Here is a 15,133-nt window from a genome sequence, read left to right as displayed (position 1 = left end):
TGTCGTTTGTTTCATTTAACTGTTGCTTTAATTTTAACAACAACTGCTAGGACTGTTGCTCTAAAGACAGAACTGGATTTCCACAGCATGGTACAGCTCTGCTCAAATCAACTCACCTTTTTGGTTTTGTGTCGGCAAAAGTTAGATAGTGCCTGGTACACATCTGCTATCACCTCAGTCGAGATTGAAAGTGACCTGAACCAATACTAAATGGTGGATTGAAAACATGGCAGACCACTGACTGGTCAGAGAGAACTGTTTCTAGAATCATTACTTGCACAATAACTGCAATTTTTTTTCTTCTCATGGCCCAGAATTTGAAAAATGGCAGCCAACAAAGCCACACTGTGGTCAATTAAGGAAGTGCAGACGTGTGTAATGTGGAGCCGCGCAGGGCATAAGACTGTCCCCCACTCAAAGTCCCCATTTTAATTACTGCTACTTCCATTAGATGTTCGACCTTCACTGCGCAGAGTGACGTATGTGCAGGGTTTGACACTTGAAGGCCAAAATTCATCAGCTCAAGGGGTAAAGTTTATCAGTGCTCACCTCAAAGTTTAAGCCATGTACGTCTGAGTGTGATGTGTGAACTTTGAGCTTCCATCACAACAAAAATGGACTTTCCATTGAGGTAGGAGACATTCTGCATCCAGCAGTTAAAGTGACATAAAATAGATTTGCATATTCATGGATTCTGGAGTTTTCAGTGAGGGCGGAGTAGATGTCCTCAATTGAATGCTTAATTTAATCTAATGTTTAACTCACTAATTGAACTTTTGGTGGTGTCTTAAAACATGACTGGAGGCGATCTTTAACTTACACTTACACTCCGTTGCTAAAACTAGAATTTTTATGAATATTATTTCTATGAATTTTAAAATAATTACTTTGAGCTCCTGGTCCTATTCAAATCTATTATATTTCATTATTGAGTTGTATTTCAGTATACTTTGAGAAACAATTACTTTTTGGAACATACCGAATAGACAGATGGACAACAAAGGACAGAAAATCTCCCTATCATGTAAGTCCACTGTTTGTTTGTTTGTTTGTTTGCTTTTATACTCAAAAGTTTAATTTGGGGTACAATACATAAAAGTAAAGGAGAGTACAAACTGTTCTGTCGGGTTCTTGCAGTCTAAAATGATACTGAAAAATAAGCAAAAAACAAGAATTTACACGATGAAGAGTTGAGGGCTATGATGTAAAACTGCTGTACTCAAAATAATTCACTTAATCAGATATTACTACTTTTATCACTAATGATACGCCGCTCAGTTGGACACCACTGCTCTCTGCATGCTCTGTACATGTGCTAAATTTACTATATTTCCTTTTCTTGAAGGATTTTCTGAGCTAAACTTATTTGCACAAACTTTCCTAATTATTCTGCACAAATAAAAACTTTCTACATACAGTTTTTGTAACAGTAAAATACCTCAAAGTTCAGATAAAGACTGTGACAATGGAAGATAATTTGTGTGTTGTGTGCATATCTGTTTTTGGTTATGCTGTAATTTTTTAAGCATACAGACGTAACTGATTCATTTTAATCTGTACATATATAGAGTATTTCATGTCTGACTGAATATGTTGACAAAGTGTATCTTTAGAATGCACACCCACACACCACAATGACTTCTGGCATATTTATGACCATCCGTAGGCTTGTTAATGTGACGCATATTTTCATATCATATACTGTGCTTCTAATTCACTCATCAGCTGCTCTCATTGGTACATACTGAATACATACTGCTGCTTTTAATGACAGTTCAAACACTTCTTGCTGTACATTTATTGAGATTCTTCATGTTATCCTTCTGTAAGGAACCTATCAGTGCAGTCCTGCATGTTATTCTGGGCCTTCTGCTTTATTCTGCTGCATTTTATATAATTTCATTATGTGTCCTGAATGATTAGATTTTAGGCACAGCCCGTAAGGTCCTTTGAGAATTGCTTGGAATTAAAGCTCATATAGAACAATAACCTTAAATCCATACAAGTAATAATTTACTGTTTGCCATATCCAGTAAAACCAGGTCACACTGTGCTGATGCAGAGTTTGTTTGTTCTTATGCTGCAACACAATACTTCTCCCCTGGGTATCACTGAAGCCTCTCACTGTAGGTGTTGTAACTTACTGTTATTTAATTCATCATTAACCCGTAGTTTGTTACGGGTCATGTTTAATTATTCTAAAGTGTTGCCCTATGTTGATATGTTCCTCTGAGTGGTTGCTTATCAGGGATTTGGGGTTTGCTGGCTCATAATTAAAGAAATAACATGATAATCTAGCAGTAGGCCTGAAGCACTGAGGCCACATTATGTCTCTGTGAGAGTGCATTTGAATATAAGTTGTGAAACAAATTTCCTGATAGATGGAATATCAGTTCAAAAATGTAAATTTGTGGAAGTTTAAGTGGAGCTATGATTTATTCTGCCAAGTCAGTTTGTAATTTTTTACAAAGCTAAACTTGCCCAAAGTTGTGAAACTGCCCCTCAATGTGAGCCCACAGTTATATGATAAACACCCATCGAGGTAGATGTGGAGGAGAGAGAAGATGATTGAGATAATGATAGAGAAAACACAATCACTCCGCAAGAAATTACAACTATTAAAACTGATTAATCAACCACAGTGAATCACAAAAAACATCACTGCACTCCTTCTAGTGAATTATAAATCAGCACTCGAGGAGTCCCTGCAGCATGTTATTTGGTAATCAGAGCAAAGCTACACAAAGACTCGGCTACCTTCACATCTGCCTGTTTCTTTTACTGAAGAAAGGTAGTGTCAGCCAAGACAAGTATTTCAAATATGTCATTGTGATAGATTGTGCTGTAAGACCCCAAATTTGTAATAAATCCAAACCTCACTTTATTTCTAAAAATTAAAAATGCACCATTTGATAAAGTAGACACGGTTCTGTTTTGAGAAGGTCAAAGGTGGCTCATTCAAATTCCTCATTTTAACTGATCTAAACCCAAAGATATTCATTTTATTTTCATATATAAAATAGAAAAGCAGTTGTAGCCAGAAAAACATGAACAATTACTTGATTATCAAAATAGTTGGTAATTAACAAACAAAAGCAAACATTTGTAACAAACTGAAACCTAACTTTTTAACTAACCTTATTTCTAAAATTAAAAATGCACCATTTGATAAATCTGACAACGATTGACAGCAAGAAATTACAACAAATTACAGTCCTCTTAAAATGACAGCAGATAAAAGGCCCTTGGTTGTCAAAATTGTAAGACTTTTAAAACCTGAGTCTTTGTTGTCTTAGAGATACTGAAGAACAGAAATGTCATGAGTTGATATTAGAGACATTAATATCACCTCCTGACAAGTTTTCTATAATAAGTAAGCTGTTTGGAACTGATGATTAAAGCTTCTTCTCCGGCTGGAGTGCTTGAAGGTTACTGCTTTTAATACACATACTCTACAATCGAGCAGATGACTGACGACAGAATATTATTGTGAACTTGGGTGTGTTTACATGCACAGACAGAATATACTGTAGTTATTTGCTGACAAAAATGTATTCAAGTTAGGTAAATAAGTCTTGCTGCCGCTGAGAACAGCTGACAGAATTGTACTGCCTGTCACTGAGATTTCATCCAGACTCAACAGTTGTGAAAACATCCACGAGAGGAGCAGAAACCAAAGCACACAGTGTATTGTGTAGTATAGTACTTACTGCTCATCTCCATGATTTTGCTGACAGTGAAATGTGCTCATAATGCTGTACGCAGATATTTGTGGCGGGCCATTTAATATTTTTTATTGTTATTATTACTGTATCTGAGTCAGAATGGTGTTTCACAAGAGGAGGAAGGAGAAAGATGACTGTGGTACAAAAAGTATGAAGCAGTACAATTTGTTCTTCTCTGCCCCCTTGTCAGACATTGATTGATTGTTGCTATTTGACAGGTATTACTGCGGTGTTTCTTCAAAAGGTAAACTATTTCAGTTTCTTTTTTACCTTGCACCTCCTGACATACAGCACATCGAGTTCAAAATCATTTCTCTGAAGCTACAAGACTACTCACTGGAACCTAAATCAAATTTGAGCCCTCTGACTAATGAAGGACATTTCAATGAGCCAGCTGATCACTTATATAACTACTACAGCCCCATTAGCAGCTCTTAGAAGCTGTACTATGAGCTAAATGCTAATGTTGGCTTGCTAACATATGGCAATTCTAGCACTATTAAGCAGCTGTTTTGCATGTTAGAATGCTAACATGATCATACAGATTCTTGTTGGCATTTACTGTTAATACAGGTGATTCCTACTCAAAATTAGCTTTTATGTGTCTGAATTCTCTCTCTCCTCCCTAACCCAATGACGAAACAAGCAAGACTGCGAGCCGATTATGCACGTTGCCAAGCATAACAAGCAGAACACTGGCTAACCGCTGCTTCTCACGCATAGCAGCTTCTGGCTGCAATAGCATTTGCAAGACTGATAAGTGATGGTGGAAAAATGACACTGGAACAAGATTTATTCCTCTGCAGAGGCAGAAAATACGACACATGGGACCACCAGTAAAAACAGATTTTCCTCCATGTAAGCACAGCCACTGACGTCAACAGAACTCTGACTTGAATGCACTGAGATGGTCACTTAGTCACACCTTACATGCTCCAGGTGTGAAGGACCTGCATGTCACACAAAACAAACCTGTCATGCTCATGTGTGCCATTTCATACAGACAATCCCAGACCTAATTGCTAAGTGACTGGATTGACTGAATTGGTGCCTCACATGTTTGAAGTCTTGTTGTACTGTATTACAGTTTCTTTGAGACAGAATGAGAGAGACTGGCAGCCAGCCCTCTGCCAGGTGCTATTGATTAGAGCTGTATGGGGGGATTGAAGAGTGAAGTCCTCACAGTAATCTCACAGACGGCCAAACACCATTTCAAGGTAAACTGACCATAATCACTTTGTTTGAAAAAATACACAACTTGTTGTCACACAACAAAAAGAGGTACTGTAGAGGTTGAAATGTCCTGTGACAAGACGTCAAATAACAGAGAACAGAGAAAAAACTACATTTGTGGAATTAGTCAAGTGTTCTTGAATGACAGCAGTGCATCTACAATGTGAGGAAAACAAGTTTTTGGGCAACACTGTGAACACAACACTAACAAATCATCAATTTTAGGTTGAAATGGTGAACTTGTTAGCAAACAGTTGTTTATTTGCTCATCCAACAGACATGGAACAACAATAGCACTGATTTGGAGTCATGTTTCTGGTCACCTGGTGACTAAAAATCCACAATTTACTCTCTTTTTAGCTCTGTTTTGGTCTCTGCTAACTCCTGAGGGAAATATCTGGCTCTTTAGCTGCTAAATGCTCCACTATGTTCATCGGGTAATTTCTAACTCTGTCTGCTTCTTGTCCAGTGGGTCTTTAGAGCCTTTTCACTGAGACAGCTTTCTGCTGAGGCTGAAAACAGTGCTATACAGTCCAAAACAGTGAAGTTGTGGGCCTGACAGCTAAACAATGAGCTGAAACTCCCTATAAAGCTGCATGAAGTCGAGGAGAGCTGCAGATTCAGATGATAATTCTCTGAAGGTTCATAGTACGAGTGATTCCCTTCACATATTGTCACATTTGTCTTCACACAGTCATTTGATACACTGTTATTAAAAACTATAAATGATTTCTTTGTTAAGCATACAAATGTAACAGTAAATTGCTGATTTGACAAATAGAAAGCCGTTACCTGTTGTTTTATGGAACTGTACAAAGATACATTAGAGTAATGATTGATAATCTTAGCATTATCGTTATCGTTAGTATGTATTCCAGCTCAGAGTTGCTGCGGATGACAGCAAGACTCACAAAGCAAAGGACAGTGACAGTGACATCAATACTCAAGTCAAACAGATGACAAACCCTGGATTCCCTTGAAACTGGGTCTCAAGAGAATGACTCATGTGGTGCAGAGGGGGCGCAATGCCACAACAGCACTTTGAATTCTCAAGTCAAAACATGAACTTACTTACACTTGCACCTTATGGATTTGGTGACCATGCTGCAGTGTATGCTCCAGGCTGTGAATGCACCCCTTTTGACACAATGAGATCAGTGTGCTTCGCCCCCGTGCATCAGAGAATACAGCTCTGCGACATGCACATACAGATTCCCCACGACTATCCTTAACTTAGTTTGTTTGAGCTGATTTATTCTGCACACTGATAAGACACTGAAGTGAAGCGATACAAACATAATAATGAAATACAATTACAACAAGAGCTGATATCACATACCATCTCTGACGGTGTGCTTCACAGCACCAAAACCTGCTGCTACATGGTCAGCAGCTGAATGAGCCTGTTTCTCTTGGCAGGTTTAAACTAATAATGAAATTTATGACTGACGCAATAAAAACCATCTTTGCTTTGTTAACTCAAGATTTAACACAGGAGGTTTGTGAATCTGCTGGTCTGGTAGATGACAAGTGCATATATTTGGTACTTGCAAGATTTTATTTTGCTCTCTTTATGATGCGACTTTCCTTGTGTTTATATAGACGATGATCTCACTTCTGCTCTGAGGTTGTCCACAGTCAGTCATAAATCAACTCCACTAGCATGCATTTAACAACAAGCCAAAATATCCCTTGTTTGGACAATGACTGGGAAGCTGATGAGGTTTTTCACAGAAGGACTATGCTGTCATCGACAATAAGTTCACAAAATATGATGGTAACGTGGATCAGATCCATGTGGTAACCCTCAACATGTTGTGAGGGTGTACACTGGGAATGCCAGTTACAAGACTCACTTTGATGCCAACAAATACAATTTGTAAATGACAGGGTTGATTTGGAGCCTCTTGTGTGTTCCACAGAAGATGTGGATGTGAGCTGAAATGGACCCTGTTCAAAGACCTCTGTCTAAGATGTGGCTGTTTGGTGCTCAGTGTCTGCCATACTGGTAAAAGAGGTTGCTGAAAAGGAGACTGACATATTGGAAAGAGGTTTGTGACGCCTCACACTAAAGACTATGCATTTTCTTACAGAATATATGTATTTCACTGAGACAGCTCAGATCATTATGGGAATGAAGAATATGCATAGAGTCATATAGCATGTAATGTCCAATCTCATCACTCCACAACACAACTGAGAAGTGACAACGAAGGCTATCCCCCAGGGGATCCTTGACTCGAAGCCTATAGGTGGAGGCTGGGGAACATGTGGGGCATACAAAATACTACATGAACAGCAGCAGCAATTGCAGCAATAGCAGAAAGTGATTGCAGCAGTTACAGCAGAGTTTTTCTTGAGCCCTAAACAGCCCGTGTTCAGCATCGTAAATTAAGAACTGAGCTCAAATCTAACTTTACTAACATTTACGAGTGTGGTTCTTAAGCATTCCAGTCTCAGCAAATCTCAACAAATCCTTAAGTTTCTGCGGGTTTAATGCACTTCTTTTTCTTCAGCAGAATATATATTTGAGTAAATTCTAACGGTTTATATGCTTGGTGAGAAGACCAGTCCAGATTCTGTTCTAGAAAGCACCAACAGAATTGCACAGATAGCTGTCCAGCAAAGCCACCCAGTGCTGACACAATGTGAAGCTTTGTCTACATTCCTGTTAAGATGTGAAGCTTCGCTGACTGTGATCAGAAATGTGCCTACTACAAATATTATAAGACTGCTCATCAAAATTTGATTCAACAAGAAAAACACCCAGTCCTGAATGAGAATTGTGAGGTATTGAGAGGAAGGTGTAATCCTTCTCTTGGATTTGTACAGAAAGGTTTGTGCTACTGCTCTGGATGTCAGATTCACACCACACAGGCTGACAGACAAAAGCTGAGCACAGCTGTGCCATAATTCATTTCCGGACCTACAGTACATACTTTCAGAACATACAGTATCAACTCAGTTCAGAGATTGCTGGAAGCAGGTGCTTTACAGCAACCTCACCTGTACATCATTCAGGCTGCCTGGAGCTTTGCTGCCAACGTGATCCTGACCCCGATAAGCAGCACGAATATGGATAGATGGTTGGATAATACTACATTTCATTCATACAGCCTTTTGTAGCCCACAAACTATAAAATTATCATGAGCTCTAAATTCTAACTTTAAGGTTTTGGGTTTTTTTTGGTTTTTTTGGTTTTTTTTGCATTTACAGTTACAGTTCACATGTTAAGTCTCTTCCAGTACGAGAAAAGACATTTTGAACCGAACAGATTCAAGCTACACACACCAATGGCCAACCAACTGGATGTAATACTGCAATGCCCTCTCCTGCAGCAGTAGGATGGGGGAAAGCTATGTTTGATTCGTTGACCACAATGTTATGGAATTGATTAAATGCCGCATTCTGTGAAATGGTACCCATACATCTTTCCTCAGACAAAGCTGCTGTAGTGATTGCCTTGGGTAAAAGTAAGCACCAAAGTCACCAGGGACAGTTTCACAGTGAAGCATCTCACATTAAGATTAGCACAAACTGCAGTGTCACCCGAGGAGCCTGGGATGATTCAGCAGAGCTGGGATGAGTAACATTTGCAAATACAGTGTCATTGTACAGGTTACAGAGTCATCCCCAGCAAGCAAGGATACAGCTCCAAAGAACAACTCAATACCATGTTTTCTCAGAATAGTATTTAATGTAGTAGTAATGTAAAAGCACCACCCATCTGTGCCTGTTTGCTCATCACCACAAAAGAAAGGACACAGCATTATCAATATTTGCTTCACTTTAGCCGAGATCTGATGAGCAAACATTTGGATGCCAAACTCTGTCTGTAAGCCTCATCAAACTAATCCAATCTCCGAGTGAGTGACCTGTAATCCATCCTAAGGAATCTTTAGCACAAGGCAGGTAATGGCTTTATGAGATCAACCATGAGGTCAGAGTAGTTCTAAGTCTTTACAGGAGTCTTCTGCAGCACAGATCAGAGATCCTGGCATGCCAACAGGGAAAAGAACTGCAGATATTTCTAAACATTTGATGAAAAGCCATATGGCAAGATAAATATTTACCCAGAGTTCAAACGGATATACAGAAACTATCAGCAGCTACTGTAATATGCATGCACAGCAAGCCAGACGATGTGAACATTAATTCTCTCTGCAATATTTCCAGTACACTACAGCAGCTAAAGTCTATCAATGCATCTCTCTGTCATTTGCTTAAGACCTAGATCCTCAACTGCAGTGTTCACACACACCATTCCCATTTAGACAGGAACACAGACCAGTGAGTGTGTGTGTGTGTGTGTGTGTGTGTGTGTGTGTGTGTGTGTGTGTGTGTGAGACCTTGTATCTCAAATGCAGCTCAAACACACACTCACAGAACACATTCTTATATTTTGAGAGCAGCTAAGATGAGTGTATGTTGTAAGCATTTCTACCCATTTGTACTTTTGAATAAAACGGGGTAGAGCTGGAGGAGTTTCAAACAAGACTGTGTGCTTTCAGACAGCGAGCATTTGCCACTGCTGCAGCTGCCACGCGGCGACATAGACGTCCTGTATTTTAAGTCGGTGTCAGCAGGGTGCAGCACTGCCACCATGGCTCGTGACTTCCTTCAATCCTGCTAACAACCTGTACCACACACTGCAGGCTGCTGTTTATCCACCTGCTCTAATGTCATCATAAGCTAAATAAAGCACGTTGTCGCTTAAAACTGAGGAAACTGTTTGCAATACGACACAAATAATATCAACATGATGAAGCATGTTTTGCTAACTAATATAATACACATTGGTTACCAGCCCAGGAATGATAATTAAACTTTGAATATAAGCCTTTCCAAAACTGTTTCCAGTCATTAATATGTTTGTTCACTTCTTGTGAAGAGGTGTATGAGTCAGAGAAGATATCAGTAAAAACATAAATAAACCAGACTACACTGTTGATGTGTTTACATTGGAGGAGGAAGGAATGGAGGCAGCAGAGGCAACCACGCATTGTCTGACAGCATCTTAAGAGTCTGCAGCCACGCCAGCGGCGCTGTGAGGCTGTAACGCTCACTGTAAAGAAACCCAGTCTGTGGGAGAGATAAACCAAAGTATTAATGATGGTGTTAGATGAACAGTCAGAAGTTCACAAAGACCATGGATGTCTGCACAAAACTGTAAGGCAATCCATGCAACAGCCGTTCAGACTTTTCACTGTGAACCACAAACAGTGGCACTAGATGAAAAGTCACCAAAGTTTTCAAGATTCATTTGGATCATGGATATCTGTAACAAATAGATTTCAGGCTGGAGCAAAGTGGTGGATCAGGAAACCAACATCACCAGAGCTATGACGCTGACATGTCTAAACAGAATGGCCAAAATTGAAGCGGAAGATGTTGCCATATTCTGACTTGCAGTCTCTCGCGAAGGTCAAGCTCCAAAAAAACAGAATTGCACATTTCCAAAAAAAATTCAACAATATCATCTTTTCATTAAGTACTTTCTCAAAATCCACTACTCCAGTGTGTGAGTGATACAATATATTACTCTGTATGCCAGAAATATATTAACTCAGAAAATGCTGATTACATCATCAGGGACTATTTTCTCAGATTTAACAGAGCTCCCTGCAGAGCTCCAGACGACATTAAACAACAGTTTTTACAAGCTGTCTAGTTCTCTCACTGTCTAGTGAACTGACCTTTATGTGCTAAATCAATGGAGTTCCTCTTTAATGTCAGGACGATGTTTAAGTCCAGTTTCACAAAACGTGTAGAGGGAAGCTACAGGCAACAACAGATACTGTTCCAACTTTTATTTTCACATATTTCCAGGTGTTTTACTGTAAAAATGAATGCAGGCATGTATTTAACATCCCTGCGTTTCCTCTGACAATCTCAGGTGTGGTAACTGTTCTATGTACACACAGTAGTCACAACAAAACTCTGTCCCTACTGCATTTACATTATGCTATTTCTAACCCTGTTTTCACTGTGTAGTACATTCACACTGGAGTATGCTTGAAAAATGCTTGCATAAAGTCACTTGAATTCTGAGTGAGATGTTGATAGACATTATGGAGCCAAAATACAAACCTCAGTGGAACTGAAGGAGCTACTTATGGTTGTAAAAATGTGTAAAAAGCTCTGGAGACAACAGAGAAAATGAAGAATTAAAATAATAAATCCTCTGAAAAGCATTGTACAAGCTTTTAGAGACATCTTCAAATTGGCAGGAGAGTTCCAAGTTTTAGTTTTGGCACAAATTCTACAATTTAAGAAAAAAGTTGGATGGTAAATAAATTCCTTGTATGCTATGAAGGACAATGTCGAGATAAGCACATAGTGTATATTATAGTCTTAGCATATAATGTAGGCAGGTGGAAACTGGGGCACGGAGCCAGACCTTCCGAGGCAAGAAATCCATAAGATGAAGGGTTTACTCTTACTGACCACTCCCTGTTGACCTCATCAACAGGTTACCAGCCAAAGCCAATTAGTCCGATGACACATACTGTAGGAACAACATCCATTAGCATCACAGGGTCTTCTCTGGGGAAAAGACTGCTGCTTCATTTAGTTTAACATTGATTAATTGTTGCCTTCCACTCAGACTTGACTTCCACCCTCCACTACAGGACACAGCAATTTAATCAAGTGATGAACTCCCAGATTAATATGTTAATGTACTATTTTGTAAACCAAGCACATCAGCATGTGTGGAGTATCTGTCTCTGCCGGTCAAATGGATGTTTGCACTGTGGTTGACAGTGGTCCACCCTAATGATATCTGTCCTTCACACTACAACATAGACCCTTCAATTGCTGCAAGAGACACTAGTTTTTTTGTTTTCTCCACCAGTTATGACACTACTTCAGCATGCTGCATGCAAGTCATTTGTTCAGAGTAAGCAGGGATCAGGAAGTGATGAAACATCTGGACTTCCGGATTAAAAACACAATAAATTTGGTTGCAAAGTTTGGTTGTAATGTCACGATGACACATAACCACTGTTGTGAGGACAAGTGAAGTGAAGACCTGCTGCAGGTCATTGACACAGTGATGATATGAAGCCTAACATCTAACAAAACTACAACTTCACAAACCTTTTTTTTTTTTTCCAAAATATGACATAAAAGGTGGTAAAAAGATAAGAAGAAAAAAAAGGGGTGAAAAGGAAAAAAAGAAATAAGAAACAAAAAAGGAAAAAAAAAATCACCAAAAGAAGACATTTGCTGTGTGTGAGTTATTGACTGGATATATGAGGTGTGTGTTTGTTAATGTCTGTGTGCATGTTATGTGAATGTGAAGTGTGTTGATATGTGCGTAGGTGTGAGGACGGCAGTGTTCAACAGAGACGATGTGAGAGCTGAGCTGTATGACGTGAAGAAAACAAAATTTAGCGTGTTGTTTCTCAGATGCCTTGATGTTGTTTAACCTGCAAAATCAATGAATCTGTGCCTCTGCTCAGCATGAGAAACACAGACCTCTCTCAGAAAGGGCAAATTAATCAAATGTTTGTACTTGAGCAATAGTTCCAGCAATTAATTTGATTACATTTAAAGATGTTTATTCCGGTGTATCCACATAAGTACGTTTAATTTGCAAACAAGATTTTCTGACACTGACACACAAAACTGTTTCACGTGGGTGTAAAATAAAACCACATCCACTACCATCAAGCGCACCATCTCCGCCAATCAAAGCACATCAAATCAATTTGAACAGTTACCTGCCTTCCAAGATCACAGCCAACAAAGTCAAATGATTTACAAAAGCTTGACACATATTTCCAGCAAAAAAGCATGATTTAGCAGATCAAACTAACTTTTCTGCTATTTCCATAAGTAATGATGTGGAAAAGGTGCTTTATAATCAACACAATTAGAAATATGCTGTGGTAAATGAGGCCAAAGGTTCACAAACCTGCAGAACCTTTGCATATCTCGTTAACGACCTGTAAGTGCTTTTCAAGTTTAATTTTTAATCATGAAATCTATTCATTGTGACTTTTGCTAATTAAAAACAAAATGGTTTGTGATGGTTGTTAAACCCAAAGATTAGTCACACAGTAAGTTCAAACATTGAATCATAATTACTAATTAGAATTAACAGAATATTCCAACTGTTTTATCTCCTTTCTATCAAACTTGCAATGTGCGTACTTTTCTGCATGCAGGTACATGTGTATGAAGGCAGTGTTTTCTTCTGTCTCATTTTGGTTCCTTTTTGACATATTTAGATAAAAACTTCATTTCAAAAACAAACAAACGTGTTTGTGTCCTAAACCAAACCGTCCATGAATAGTCACAGCAGATATGGGTCAGTGTCATTATCAGAAGCGACCAAAAAGGGGCTGAAGCAGAACGAGGTCAGATAGGGCTGCTGTTTTAGTGGCCACTCTGCCAAGCCACGGCAAAGGCGGGGGGGGGTGGACTCGATTCACATGCCAAATCTCTGCCTCCACATCATGCCAGCATACGCAGCACCTTCACGGCTGCAGATACAGAAGCTTCTACAGTGCTGTCAGAATCACAACTATTGTGAAATCCATATAAAACACAATGATAACCCTGGAGGAGGAGTTACATGAATAGTCATGCCAGCACGTGCTAAAGGCTGGCACTACGTCTTAAGGCTACCTAGGATCTGGGAAACACTGTTTTCAGGATCCTGCCCAAAGTGCACAGTCCCTATGTGTTTATTGTACTTGATTGTAGGGATTTTCATTTCTTACCCTGCTTGTGCTCACTTTGCTGGAAACAACTTGTGCTTGCAGGGATATGACAAGAAGTCTTGGCACAGTGCAGTTCACTTCACAGCCGATAAAAACTTGGCACCATGATTCTTTCTTTAACGTTACTGGTAAAATTTGGCGACGATAAGATAGACAGTCAGGATTTTGACATCTGCCAAATGAAACTAATGCAATTAGACTCGAGGACTCCCAAGGGCATATTTTAGATACAGGACTACACACTGAAGGGCCAAAAGGAAAGAAATCAGCACATTTATAACTACTGTTATGCAAGCATGTCATGTAAAATTCATATTAAGCAGCTATGGGAAAGAGAAATGAGACAAAGAGATAAAGTAACAATGATTTATGTAGTTAACTTCACACCCAAGACAACTTAACGTCAAACCTGGTGCTTAAATCGTTGAGATGACCTCAGGGAGAAATTTTAAAAGCACAAACTTTATTCTGGAGCTTTTACAACTCCGGTAATGGATAAATGTTGAGGCCTGAAAGGTTCTGATCCCTTTTTATGATGACAAACTGCGTTCATTTCATATATATCAAGAGCACTTCAGTTATTCACGCATTTTTGAGTCACGCTCTCAGATTATATTGAGTGCAGTGCAGGGCAGCAACCTCTAGTAGTTACTGTACACCAGTCTTACTGCTGCAGCCCTGTTGTTGGAGACGCCTGTAGGAACGGCCCATAGACGGCCATTTTTCTCTCACTGCTGCCATAGCAACCAGCTCAAAAAAGCAGCCTGACCTGATGTTAATATGATCTGACAGGCAAGAATGTGCATGTGTGTGGGAGGGTGGGTGTTTTATTGAGAGTATATGCTTTTCTTGTGCGTGCATGTTCTCAGCTACAGTCTGTGTTTCCGTGTGCATGCGTGTCCGTGTTTGTATGTAAAGCTCATTAACTCCTCAATGTGCCGTTGCTATGCTTCTTAGCTGAGACTTAAACAAAAATGAGAGTGAAGACAGCCCTTCGTCCTCGCACTCACCCACAAGATTTGTGCATGTGTGACACTTAAATTATTGTCTGCTTTTGCAGAAAAAAAATTCATCACTGCAATACAGGACATTCTCATATTTTTAAACTGAAGGAATTTTATCCAATCCAAAAGCACAGCGTGACCTGAATACATCTGCAGGGGGTTGATAGGGATGTTGATCAATAATTACCCCCAACCCACTCATGCATTCTCATTTTTTGCTTCTGATTAATGGAGGACACAACACAAGTGAGTGGCCAATACATTCTGGGGCCAGTACGACAAAAAATAGTTTAAATGAGTTCGTCAAATTAGTTGGACTATCTTTGAGCTGTAACATGATAACATTTGTGATCCTACAACCCTGATTCCAAAAACTGACTTGACTTGTAAAATCAAAAAAGAAACAGTTTTCTAAAGTGTTTCTGAGTCCATGTAGTG

The sequence above is a fragment of the Chaetodon auriga genome, chromosome 8, assembly GCF_051107435.1.
Source record: "Chaetodon auriga isolate fChaAug3 chromosome 8, fChaAug3.hap1, whole genome shotgun sequence".
Classification (NCBI taxonomy): Eukaryota; Metazoa; Chordata; class Actinopteri; order Chaetodontiformes; family Chaetodontidae; genus Chaetodon; species Chaetodon auriga.
Note: the sequence above shows the minus strand (reverse complement) of the source record.